This window comes from Oncorhynchus tshawytscha, linkage group LG03 (genome assembly GCF_018296145.1).
Source record: "Oncorhynchus tshawytscha isolate Ot180627B linkage group LG03, Otsh_v2.0, whole genome shotgun sequence".
NCBI classification, from domain to species: Eukaryota; Metazoa; Chordata; class Actinopteri; order Salmoniformes; family Salmonidae; genus Oncorhynchus; species Oncorhynchus tshawytscha.
Genome location: NC_056431.1, coordinates 29,782,968 through 29,797,294, shown reverse-complemented (window position 1 = coordinate 29,797,294; position 14,327 = coordinate 29,782,968). Strand labels below are relative to the sequence as shown.

Sequence of the window (14,327 nt, the reverse complement as noted above, 5' to 3'; positions counted from 1 at the left end):
ACCGATGAACACTTGTCAACAACAACAAAAAAGGAAGTAAATAGATTTGTTATTCTGTTAACCACCACCGCTACCTCAGCCGAGCGTAGTTTTCCGTCGGAGTAATCCTCTCAATGTTCACTGTTTGTTTTATTGGTCACATTACTACTTGTGTTATCTAATTTGTGTTCTTTCTTTTTTTAATGCAGGAGTTCGTTTTCAGTTCACACAATATCGTTAGCCTGAATGCTAGGGGTTTGAGAAATCGTACAAAAGTAAAGCTTTATTTTTATATTGTAAACGCAGTAGCGCAGATTGTGTCCTTCAGGAAGGAAAGTGATTTTAAACTTTGGAAAGCACAATGGGGAGATATGGATCAAATCATTCTGCTGGTGTTTTGACACTTATTCACAAGTTTAAAGGTGACGTTCTAGAATCCACATCTTCACAAGACGGGATATGGGTCATAGTAACTGTTAAACTTGACAATGCTATTTTCATCATCTGTAATGTATACGGACAACTCACATACTCCTAATAAGATCCTTTTTACCCAATTTACCAGGAAAGTACAGGATTTAAGCAACATACTCAGAGGCTTTTCTAATTATTTCAGGGGATTTTAATGAAACACCTGATGCATCTGCTGATCGTTTTCCTCCTAGAAAGAGTCAAAGCCCTCAAAATAGTAACATTATCGTTACATTATGCAAGGATCTCTGTGTTGAGCATGCCTGGCGTTATTTCAATCCGGATGCAAAGGGTTATACCTGGACCAACAACTATGTCACGTAAATCAAGAATAGATTTATTCATAATGTCCCTCCTTTTTGTTACAATTTGTTATAGATGTAGATCATCAGTTGGCTCCCTTTTCTAATCATCACTTGATTTCCCTGAATTTACAAGCTACTAAAAAAATCAAAAGGTACTCGAGGTTATTGGAAATTAAACAACACACTTCTTAAAGATACTATTCTCATTGAAAACATCAAATCAGTAGCTAAAGATATTTTTGCAAGAAAAGACTTGGGTCATGGAAGTAGATGGGAATTTTTCAAATATAAAGTCAGAGTGGTAGCCATTAAACTCGCCAAAGAGCTGATGCAATTAAAGAGCCTTAGAGAAAAGGAGATGATGAGCAAGCTTGACAGTTTTCTAAAGAAATATAATCTATCTGAAGAAGAGGAGTCTGTATTGAAGTCTTTACAACTAGAATTAGAACAGCTTTACACAGATTTGGCAAAGGGTGCCTTTGTAAGGTCAAGAGCAAAATGGAGTGAAGAGGGGGAAAGAAACACTAGTTACTTTTTTGCACTTGAAAAGAGAAACCACAAAACAAAATCTATAACTGCACTCAAAATTAACTATGTTTTATGCAAAGATCTCATTACAATATCATAATTTGTCAATTCCTTTTATGAAAACCTTTACAGCTCTCAATTTCAGGAAGATGGTTGTGAAAGCTACATTTGCCACATTCAGAATTATGGCCCTGTAATTGAGGATGATTTCCACTCAGTTTGCGATTCACCTGTGTCGATTGAAGAAATTAGAGGCTCTGAATTCAATGAAAAAGGGAAATCACCTGGCCCTGATGGCCCTGTCAGTTGAATTCTATAGACAGTTTTGGGGGTTACTAGAAGACCCGATTTTCAATATTTCAAGATTGCCTTAAAAATGGGGAAATGGTCTCCACTATGAAACAGGGCCTTATTTCATTGATTCCGAAGCCTGATAAAGACCCTTCTCTTATTGACAATTTGAGACCAATTACTTTATTAAATATTGATTACAAATTGATTGCATCTGGTTTATGCCAACAGATTAAAGAAAGGAATAGATATCATTATAAATGAGACTCAAACAGGACTTATGAAGGGCCGTCACATAAGCTCTAACGTTCGTTTAATCTTGGACCTTGTAAATTATTCAGATGCAATTGACTCAGATGCGGTTGTCTTATTTTTGGACTTCTGTAAAGCCTTTGACACAATTGAACATGCATTTCCCTTTAGGTCTCTTAAACTTTTTGGATTTAGTGAACATTTTATTCGCAAAGTAATTTGCATGTTTTACAAAGATATAAATAGTTCTGTGCTTTAAAACCTTAATAAAAGATTCAGTATCAATAGAAGTGTACGACAGAGATGCCCAATTTCGCCATTTGTATTAATTTTGGTTGTGGAACTTCTATCTCCAGATAGTCTGAATAATGCAAATTTGTATGGCTTAACCAATTTTAACAAAGAAATCCAAATTTCCCAACTGGCTGATGATACTACTCTTTTCTTGAGACAAAGACCAGGTTGCCCATGCCTTAATGCTATAACTGCATTTTCTATTGCATCAGGATTAATGCTGAATGTTTCTAAATGTGAAATCTTATGTTTATTTGACTCTGATGATAAAGAACTAGAAAATATTTCTGTAAAGGACTGTATTAAATATTTAGGAATACATCTGTCAAAAAACCACTTAGTCAGACAACATTTGAATTTCTCTCCTAAAATGAAGAGAACTAAAAATATATTTAATAGTTGGCTACAAAGAGATCTTTCTATACTTGGGAGAGTACTTCTGTCCAAGGCAGAGGGACTGTCTCGTTTTGTGTACCCCTCATTATCGTTATGTGTAAATCCTGCTACTCGTAAAGACATCAATAAGACCTTTCTTGACTTCATCTGGAAAAATAAGTCTCACAAACTCAAAAAATCTGTCCTTTTTAACAAAAGAGCTGAAGGCGGTCTAGAAGTGTTGGATTTTGTTGACATAAATAACACTTTCAAGATAAACTGGTTGATAATGTTTTGATCAATACTGATTCAATATGGTATTTCATTCCAAATAATGTGTTTAATAAATTGAGAGGTCTTCCATTTTTACTGAAATGTAATTATATTCCTGAAAGATTACCTGCTAAATTGGCTAGGTTTCACCAACAAGCTTTAATGGCCTGGAAAATGTTTCCTGCGCAATTTTTCCCCACTTAAAGCTCTTTTGTGGAATAATTCAGACATATCTATAAGGAATTGTACCCCAGCTGGCATGAGAGGAATATTGACTGTGTTCTTGATATTTTCAACAACAAGGGTAATATTCTCACATATGAACAATTTATAACTTTGAAAGAGTTTCCAATACCTTTCAGGGAGTTTATTTCTGTGATCAAAGCCATTCCCAGTGGTCTAACTACAATCATGAAAACTCATTTTAGCTTTGGTAACGATCACAAAGTTTATCCAGAACTCAGATTGGAAGGTGTGGGCTTACTTGAGAGATCTTGTTGTAATAAATATATAAGATATCTAAGACAAATTCTTCATTCACAAAACCAACTTACACCGAGTGGAAAGTTTTTCTGGAACATGCTTATTCCTGACGGCCTTACAAATATTGTATACCAAACAAAGTTAAGGAAGTGCACTTGAAAATTTTACATAAGATATATCCATGTAATTCTATGATATCCAAATTTGTGGCTATTGATGATATCTGTGTTTTCTGTGAAGAAGAAGGTGAGAATCTGTCTCACTTGTTCTTTGAATGTAAATTTGTGTCAGAATTTTGGGAAAACCTTGCAGAATACTTATTTATCATTATGAACACTGCCTATGTTTTTGAAATGAAATATTTAACATGTTACAATGATAACAAGACCACTGAAATAATTGTCAATTTTTTAATTCTTGTTGCCAAATACTTCATACACAAACAAAAATTCCAAAATTCTATGCCAAAATTATTTTTAAAATTGAATTTAAGTATTTTATTAAAGCATTAACTCTAGTGAACAATAACAAGAATAACATTTTCCTAAATCATTACAATAAGACTTTTTCAGAGTGATTACAATTGCACTAGAATTGTTTTTTTTGTATGATCTAAGAATGTAAATTGTTGATCTATATTTGAATAAAAAAAATAAAAAACCCTAGCACCCCTAGCCATAAAATTGACAGCATGCCAACGCGGATTGCAGAGGTCTTGAAAAAAATATATATTTGTGTCATTCTTAACTTTTGCCCGGTGGCCATTTTGATGAATTGTTCAGCAGTCTTATGGCTTGTGGGTAGAAGCTGTTAAGGAGCCTTTTGGTCGAAGACTTGGCGCTCCGGTACCGCTTGCCATGCGGTAGCAGAGAAAACAGTCTTTGACTTGGGTGACTGGAGTCTGTGACAATCTTATGGGCTTTCCTCGACACCGCCTATTATATAGGTCCTGGATGGCAGGAAACTTGGCCCCAGTGATGTACTGGGCCATACGCACTACCTTCTGTAGCGTCTTACGGTCAGATGCCATACCAGGCGGTGATGCAACCGATGGCACAGCTGTAGAACTTTTTGAGAATCTGGGGACCCATGCCAAATATTTTCAGTCTCCTGAGGGGGAAATGTTTTGTCGTGCCCTCTTCGACTGTCTTGGTGTGTTTGGACCATGATAGTTTGTTGGTGATGTGGACACCAAGGAACTTGAAACTCTCAACCTGCTACAATTCAGCACCGTCGATGTTAATGGGGGCCTGTAGTCCACAATCAGCTCCCTTGTCTTGCTCACACTGAGGGAGAGGTTGTTGTCCTGGCACCACACTGCCAGTTCTCTGATCTCCTCCCTATAGGCTGTCTCATCGTTGTCTGTGATCAGGCCTACGACTGTTGTGTCGTCAGCAAACTTAATGATGGTGTTGGAGTCGTGTTTGGCCATGCAGTCGTGGGTGAAAAGTGAGTACAGGAGGGGACTAAGTACACACCCCTGAGGGGCCCCAGTGTTGAGGATCAGCGTGGCAGACGTGTTGTTGCCTACCCTTACCACATGGGGGCGGCCCGTCAGGAAGTCCAGGATCCAGTTGCAGAGGTGAGCTTTGTGGGCACTTTTGTGGGCACTATGAACTCTGAGCTCTAGTCAATGAACAGCATTCTCACAGGTTTTCCTTTGGTATTTTATTAGATACCCCATTAGCTGTTGCAAAAGCAGCAGCCATTCTTCCTGGGGTCCACACAAAACATGAAACATAATACAGAACATCAACAGACAAGAACAGCTCAAGGACAGAACTACATATATTTAAAAACAAAGGCACACGTAGCCTACATATCAATGCATACACACAACCTATCTAGATCAAATAGGGGAGAGGCGTTGTGTTGTTTTTTTAACCAGGTTTGCTGTTTATTTTAGCAATATAAGATGGAAGGAAGTTCCATGCAATAAGGGCTCAATATAATACTGTACGCTTTCTTGAAATTGTTCTGGATTTGGGGACTGTGAAAAGACCTCTGGTGGCATGTCTGGTTGGATAAGTGTGTGTGTCAGAGCTGTGTGTAAATTGACTGCAAAACGATGTGATTTTCAACACATTGTTTCTTTAAGAAGTAGTGATTCAGTCAGTCTTTCCTCAACTCTTAGCCAAGAGAGACTGGCATGCACATTATTTATATCAGCCCTCTGATTACAATTAAGAGCAAAACGTGCCACTCTGTTCTGGGCCAGCTGCAGCTTAACTAGGTCTTTCCCTGCAGCACTGGACCACACGACTGGACAATAATCAAGATTAGACAAAACTAGAGCCTGCAGAACTTGTTTTTTGGAGTGTGGTGTCAAAAAAGCAGAGCATCTCTTTATTGTCCAGGTGGGAAAGGGCAGTGTGGAGTGTGATTGAGACTGTATCTCTGTCAATTAGGTTAGTATTGTGGAGTAACTACAATGTTGTTGACAGTGGTGTTAAGTACTTAGTGTTAAGTACTTAAATAGTACTACTTAAGTAGCTTTTTGGGGTATCTGTACTTGACTATTTATATTTTTGACTTCTTTTACTTCACTACATTCTTAAAGAAAATAAAGTATTTTAAAAAATAAAGTACCCTGACACCCAAAAGTACTTGTTACATTTGGAGAGCTTAGCAGGACAGGAAAATTGAAAAATTCACGCACTTATCAAGAGAACATCCCTTGACATCCCAACTACCTCTTGTCTGACGGACTCACTAAACACACATGCTTTGTTTGTAAATGATGGCTGAGTGTTGGAGTGTGCCCCTGGCTATCTGGAAAAAAAAGGGGTGTCTGGTTTGCTTAATATAATATTTTTTTTAATGATTAATACTTAAGCATATTTTAGCAATTACATTTTACTTTGATACTTAAGTATATTTTAAAACCAAATACTGTTAGACATTTACTCAAGTAGTATTTTACTGGGTGAATTTCACTTACTATTTTCTATTAAGGTATCTTTACTTTTACTCAAGTATGACAATTGGGTACTTTTCCACCGCTGGTTGTTGATCCATCCTCAGTTTTCTCTTATCACAGCTGTACCTGTTTTAAAGTCACCATTACCCTTATGGTCAAATCCCTGAGCGGTTTCCTTCCTCTCCGGCAACTGAGTTAGGAAAGACGCCTGTATCTTTGTAGTGACTGGATGTTGTGTCAGGGCTCCCAAGTGGCACAGCAGTCTAGCCGGGGTAGGCCGTCATTGTAAATAACAATTTGTTCTTAACTGACTTGCCTAGTTTAAATAAAGGTTAAATAAAAAAGTATTGTTACACAATCCAAAGTGTAATTAATATCTTCACCGTGTTCAAAGGGATATTCAATGTCTGCTTTTACATTTTGTACCATCTACCAATAGGTGCCCTTCTTTGCGAGGCATTGGAAAACCTTCCTGGTGTTTTGTGGTTAAATCTGTGTTTGAAATTCACTGCTCGACTGAGGGACCTTACAGATAATTGTGTGTGTGTGGGGAACAGAGATGAGGTAGTCATTAAAAAATCATGTTAAACACTATTATTGCACACAGAGTGAGTCTATGCAACTTATTATGTGACTTGTTAAGCACATTTGTAATCCTGAACTTATTTAGGCTTGCCATAACAAAGGTGTTTGTGTACTTATTGACTCAAGACATTTCAGCTTTTCATTTTTTAAATTAATTTGTAAGCATTTTCCAAAAAACATAATTCAACGTTGACATTGTGGGGTATTGTGTGTAGGCCAGTGACCCCAAAAAAATCTAAATTCAATAAATTACAAATTTGGGATGTAACACAACAAAATATAGGTAGCTAGCTAGCTATCTTTTGATCTAGCGAGCCAGGCTAGCTAGCTAGATACCTCATTTGAACGTTTTACAAATTTGGGATGTAACACAACAAAATATAGGTAGCTAGCTAGCTATCTTTTGATCTAGCGAGCCAGGCTAGCTAATGTCTATACCTCATTTGAACGTAGTTAGGTCGTAGCTCATACAAGTTTATTGTGTATTATCTAGATACTGCTGGTTATGGAACGTTATCATTTGATAATGCTAGCAAGGCAGGCTGGCTACAGGCTAGCTAACGTTCGTTAACTAGCTAGCTAATGTTAGCCTACAAGTCGTATTTGCAAGTTATTTTGTAGCTCATACAGGTGTATTCCGTTTTGTTTAGGGCAAAACTTAATAATGGATGTAGCTAACTCATGTCTGAGTCTGACTAATACAGTGAACTATTGGTGCTTTCAAGGGAGGGGAAAAAACTAGGTCAAATCATGACTTTAGTGATCTTCAGATCGGAAAGTCAGAGCACTAGAAAAATGCCTGAGTTTGCAACTTGGAATTTCGAGTTGGAATAGCGTTCAAAATTACATTTCCCAATCAGAGCTCATTTTTGTCCACACACCCACTAATGAATTTCTGGCTACACCACTGAGGTTATAGGCATAAGGTTAACTGTGTGGTTAAGGTTAGGTTTAAAATCACATTTAAGAAGAGCAATTGTAGAAATAGGCGGCCTATATGACTTTGTGGCTGTAACTAGTGACGACCTAGAATTATCTTGACCGAGTTACTGCCCTGATGACACAGACGGCTTCATCAACAACGGTAATGTGTGTTATGTGAAAAGTTGTATACAAAATAAATATATCCAGATTGAAAAACTCATATTTTAATTACCCAGCCAAGCAGATTAATTTTGGTTGTGAAGTACATTATCAAAACACTTAGTCCTTTCTTTATAACAATGAAATGTGTTACTTGGCTGTCTATTGTATCACGCTGTCCCAGACCCTACCAGTCAACACCACCTCGTAAGATGACGAAGTACATTGCCTGCTGCAGTTGTTCGAGAGAGGTCCAGTTTCATGCAACATAGAAAAGACCAGCAAGGGGACCCTCAGAAACACACAGACATGCCCTTCCTGTGAGCATTCCTATAAATGGAACAGTGTCGACACTTGAATCAGGTTGGTGACATTTGCCCTGGTCAAGTTCAAACAGTTGTGAGTTTGGTCCCAATTCACCTTCATAACATAGCCTAGTTCCACCAGGCTGATCACTGCGTTTGTCATAATATTTCACTTCGTATATCATGACATCTGAAGTGAAATAGAAAGGTGAATGCAACGATCAGGTTGATTTCACCAAGCTAATTAGAACCACCATTAATAATGTAATCAGTGCTCTGTTTGTGTGACTGACCAGTATCTTTGAGGGGCCAGGAGCTCATCTACGCTGCCATGCCCATCAATGGGGCGCTGGCAAAGAACTTACCTCCAGCCTCACTTCTTGCCTGCTTACTAATGGTCATCAATGGAGAGGTAGGTAAGGTTTAGTCTGACCTGTTCAAACTTTAACATAGTATATCACATATCTTAACTGGCATTGGTAATTGAACAGTGACTGTGTATTTGTTCACAGATGCATCTATTGACCCAGCACTAGGAGACTTGCAAGATGATGTGATGAAGTCCAGACTGACATACGGGCTTCATACTGATGTCTCTAAATGGAGAGAGACCTGACACAGCATGAACATTTTACTAGACAAATTTTACTAGTTGTCTTTTTTTATTATTGAATTGTATCAGTCAATATGGGGAGGGAGAAACCCAGTGTATTCTGCACCAGGATCAGGTAACTCCTGGTGTATACAGGACACCATATAGGAAGGTATGACCACTCTGACATGTTTACCAAGGTAGCCCAATTATCACCAGACAAAATGTTGATAGGCACAGTATCTGTATCGGCAGGGAATGACAATGAATGATGAAAGGTGCACCTTGTTATATTAGCAGGACACTGATTCTATGGTTTTATGTAAATGGTTGTTTATTCTACATGGACCTGTTACTACATTTGAATGTTATCAAAACACTTAGTTTAGAATATCTACATACATTATTTTTATTTACCTTTATTTAACTTGGCATTCTTATTTACAATGACGGCCTACCAAAATGCCTCCTGCGGGGAAGGAGGCTGCAATTATTATTATTAAAAGAATAATTAAACACGCATCATGACGAGAGACAACACAACACTACATAAAGCGAGACCTAAGACAACAACATAGCATGGCAGCAACACATGAAAACAAAGCATGGTAGCAACACAACATGACAACAACATGGTATCAACACAGCATGGCAGCAGCACAACATGGTAGCAGCACAAAACAAGGTACAAACATTATTGGGCACAGACAACAGCACAAAGGGCAAGAAGGTAGAGACAACAATACATCATGCAAAGCAGCCACAACTGCCAGTAAGAGTGTCCGTCTTTGAATAAAGAGATTGAGATAAAACTGTCCAGTTTTAGTGTTTGTTGCAGCTCGTTCCAGTCTCTAGCTACAGCGAACTGAAAAGACGAGCGACTCACGAATGTGTGTGCTTTGGGGACCTTGGCAGAACGGGTGTTGTATGTGGAGGATGAGGGCTGCATTAGATATCTCAGATGGGGCAGGGGAGTGATTTCTAAGAGGGTTTTATAAATAAGCATCAACTAGTGGGTCTTGCGACGGGTATACAGAGATGACCAGTTTACAGAAGAGTATAGAGTGCAGTGATGTGTCCTATATCGATCTATAAATTACATTTGTGTAATCTGGCATGGGTAAGATGGTCATCTGAATCAGGGTTAGTTTGGCAGCTGGGGTGAAAGAGGAGTGATTACGATAGAAGAAACCAAATCTAGAATTAACTTTAGCCTGCAGCTTTGATATGTGCTGAGAGAAGGACAGTGTACCGTCTAGCCATACTCCCAAGTACTTATATGAGGTAACTACCTCAAGTTCTAAACCCTCAGAGGTAGTAATCACACCTGTGGGGAGAGGGGCATTCTTCTTACCAAACCACATGACCTTTGTTTTGGAGGTGTTCAGAACAAGGCTAAGGGCAGAGAAAGCTTGTTGGACACTAGGAAAGCTTTGTTGTAGAGCGTTTAACACAAAATCCGGGGGCAGCTGAGTATAAGACCTGTAAATTCAGCAATTGCATTCTTATATTACTCTGTAGGCTACTAACCTATTCAAATATTCCTCTGGCGTTTCTCACCATACATCTGCCTGTTGTTATTGAACTCAACCTGCAGGAGGTTTGTTTGTTGTGATTGAGTGGGGGGAAACCGCTGTGGGCAAGGTTCTGACAGATGGGTGTGTCTTGGTGTCGACAGGGACACACCCAAAAAACACCCACATCAAACCACACCCCCAAGCCAAATCACATTTGGCTTCTGTCATGGCCGCCAGCATTTCTTGAGGAGCAAGCCAAAAAACGAGTCCAAATCAGCGGGTGCAGTTCCCCTTTAAGTTATATCATTAGTCATTCAATTCTATTACCTAATATATTTTCAAAACAGCCTAAATTACATTTACTTTAGGAGTCCAAATGTAATTTGATTGTTAAAAATGTTGAAGGGGATTCTCGTGTTTTGTTATTGTTCAAACTCATCATTTTACATTTTGATACACACAGAGGCTGGGAGGCCTACTGTTGTGGGAGGCAGAAGGTGGCCCCATCTTGTGGCAGTTAGTTCTATGACCACCAGACGGCATGTGAGCTCTCATTGTTTTTGTTAACCTGCTTGATGATGTACACTGAGTATACCCCCCTACAAGGTGTCAAAAGCATTCCACAAGGATGCTGGCCCATGTTGGCTCCAATGCTTTCCACAGTTGTGTGACGTTGGCTGGATGTCCTTTGGGTGGTGGACTATTCTTGATACCCAGAGGTCAGGTGTTGAGTGTGAAAAAACCCAGCAGCGTTGCAATTCCTGACACAAACCGGTGCACCTGGCACCTACTACGATACCCAATAAATATGTTGTCTTCCCCATTCACCCTCAATGGCACACAAACCATGTCTCAATTGTCTCAAGCCTTAAAAATCCTTCTAACCTGTCTAATCCCCTTCATCTGCACTGATTTGAAGTGGATTTAACAAGTGACATCAATAAGGGATCATAGCATTCATCTGGTCAGTCTATGCCATGGGAACAGCAGGTGTTCCTAATGTTTTGTACACTCAGTGTATAATTTACACTTCACAAATTGACTTTCTGTAAGTAATTTATAGTTAAAGAAAACCCTAAATGACAAAAGCAGGGAAAGACCTCAGCCTGACCTGAAAATACAGTATTGTCACAATCAATTGAACAGTAATGCAGACTTGCATAGGCCTACATGTGACATAATACTTTACAGTCCTAAGGGAATTGAAAAGCGATATAAATGGTATCCTTTCTCAAAATACTACTATTACAACACTACAATGGCATACAATCAGTTTCACCTACGTACTCTCCCGCCCTGCTCCAGTTTAGCTCTCCATAAATGAGTGGGGATTTTAATTAATTTCTGCTCATGATCTTGATCTAATTAAAGCCTTCGTCCCTGCCATGTCATTTTCATAAGCTGCTCCCTCCAATTACATATAACAACCTAGCCCATTCAGATATTAACCTTCTGTGTGAAGTGTCTCTCCTTCCCTCGACTTATCTACTTCCGCATTTAAAAATAATACATCGGGAAACTCCAAGATAATTCCACCTTTTGTTTTGAATTCTACGATAGAGTTTAGTTATTGTATAATTTATTTCCCATTTTTCTCTGACAGACTCTTGTAGATAAAAGAGAAGTTGGTGTGTCAATTGTCCTGGTATATGTTCCAAACCTGGTAAATAAATGTAATTTTTAAGAAAAACTCTCAAATTGATGGCTCAGTCAAATACCACCAGTCGTCATTCTGGACATGTTAACTACTGATGTTGTGACCCTCTCTAACCCTGACTCTACGAAACTGAATGAAGTGAGGTCAACAAGGCCAGGGAAGATATGTCAATTGTAGATTCAAAATTGACCCAAAATAACTCCAGGCTAAAACCCTTGAACCGAGAGGAGTTATTATACTCAAGGTTGACCTGATTTATCCATGCACAATACATCAGAACTCAATCCTTTGAGAGGAGCTAAGATGACATGGTGCCCCATGACAAAAAGGCGTGTCTTATATCATCCACTTTGTGAAATATTGATTCTAAATACACAGACTTTAATTTCGTGCTGGTTTTAAAAGTACCTTCACTTTGGTCCAGCAGCAGGGCTGGGGTCAGATGCCATGCATGTTTCACTCTCCCAGCAGACCTCTGGGGGCCTGGGGGTTTCAAAGCTTAGTGAGGGTTCAGTGAGTGACTAAAGTGGCTGTAGCAGACCATGGACAAACAAAGAAACATTATCCTGGGTCCCCATCCACATTATTTATGAATGATACACTTTCTCCTTCTCCTGGTTTTGGAATGTGTGAGATTTGATTTCAGTGAACACACATGGTCATTTAGACATAATGCCGTACTTTACTATCAGCAACCTCAGGACCAAACTACTATTATAACAAATAGACGCAAGTGTGAAGGTTCAGTGTTGTAGCGAACTTGAGATATGACCAGTAATTCTTAACAGTGGCTATAATGTGACAACTTGGTGAGGTACTGCAGTAAATGAGTCTGAGAAAAAAATTATGCCTCTGAGAAATGCAGCGCTGCTTGGAAGAGCTACAAACATGGAGTTTGTCGTCATTATGTTAAACCTGGTTAATACACTGTGTGGGTCTGAGTGTCCTACCACAGCGCCCTTCCAGCCCAAGCCACAATTTACTAGGAAAACAATCTTCAGTTGGAGGGTGTTGTCTGTTGTGGGTCTGCACTTTATACAAGTCCTCCCTGTGTCTAGAATTAATGAAATTTCGTTATCTGGGAAAATAACGTGAGAAAAAGAAAGAATGGGACTGGAAGGAAAGTAATGGTTGATACACAGGGGGCAAATAAGAAGGTCACCAAAGGAGGGGGGTGGAAATACCTTCTATGCTAGATTAACACTGGGTGTGCCATTGCTCTGTTATCTGTGAGCTGGCGTGTGAACACTGGACACAGAGGCCAACATATCTCAGACTCCACTGCTGTTTTCCTAGCTCAGCTAATAGCATGTGACTTCCTCAGCATTGCTCCTCAGAGCCAAGGCACAACCAGAGACTGGGATTCTGGCACCCCCCTGAAAACAGATGACAATGTTGTTGTTTTTCCTGCCGCAGACCCCCCTCCACGAGGGCTGTCTGGTTAGAGAAGGGAAATGAGAAGGACAAATTAATTTAAAAAATATGCTCTTGTCCATTTGCAGTCCGCCCCTTCGAGGAACGACACGATGGCAGACTTGAGAACAAGATCATGAGGCCTCATTTATCAACCCATGTTTTCAAACAAAACATTTTTGACTGTATTTTGTGTAGAATTATGAATATTTGGGGTTATTATGGGGTATGTACAGTATGCTTTGACACGTCTGGACAACAACTTTTCAATCCTGTGTATAATACTCACAGTATTATGCGTTATTCTACAACACTGAAAATATTATATGAACCCCAATGCCATGTGACCCTATTACATCTCATAGAACACATAATTATGTATTCCGATGGTGGGCTATTGAACAAGCATCTCACTGAACATGCATCACTACTTTGGTTATTCAATAATTTTGTTATGTCCACTTCAAGCCTGTACAACTATACTAGCAGTGGTCTCTGACAAAACAAAGATGTGTGACTTATTCAGCACTTTGAGTGCTGTATGGAGCTCTAATGGTTCATAAACAAATAAAATCAATTTAACTGATTAGTGTCGAAATGCATTTGAGTGTTCTGTCATTCACAGTTAATCGGCATTGCTTCCCTTTCAATCTGACATGATTTGATTGTGTTGTGAAGACCATTGAGTTCCAAAGTAACCCTCTGTTTCTCCAAATAAGAGCAACCCCAGCTAGCACATAACATTCTGAGGACCATATGTTTCTTAGAACTTGGTGAGAGCATGGTTGTCCTTTGGTTATTTTGCCACAATGCTCTGGGAATGGTGCAAGATACCCAGATACATAACATTCTGAGAACCACATGTTTCTTAGGTGGGAATTTCAGTACATAATGTTTCTGCAGGTTTCCTGTAGGAAATGTTAGACTTAAAGTACTGAAATTCCTACCTAAGAAACATATGGTTCTCAGAACGTTATGTGATAGCTGGGTCAACAGTCAAATGG

At 39.0% G+C, this 14,327-nt stretch overlaps 1 long non-coding RNA gene across 1 annotated transcript; it reads left to right on the top strand.

Annotated features, from left to right (window-relative positions):
• The first annotated feature begins 7,021 nt into the window (after positions 1-7,021).
• LOC112245331 lies at positions 7,022-9,374 on the top strand. Its single transcript, XR_002952713.2, has 3 exons — positions 7,022-8,202; positions 8,441-8,556; positions 8,657-9,374. It is a non-coding gene; the product is annotated as an uncharacterized LOC112245331 (long non-coding RNA).
• Positions 9,375-14,327: the final 4,953 nt, after the last annotated feature.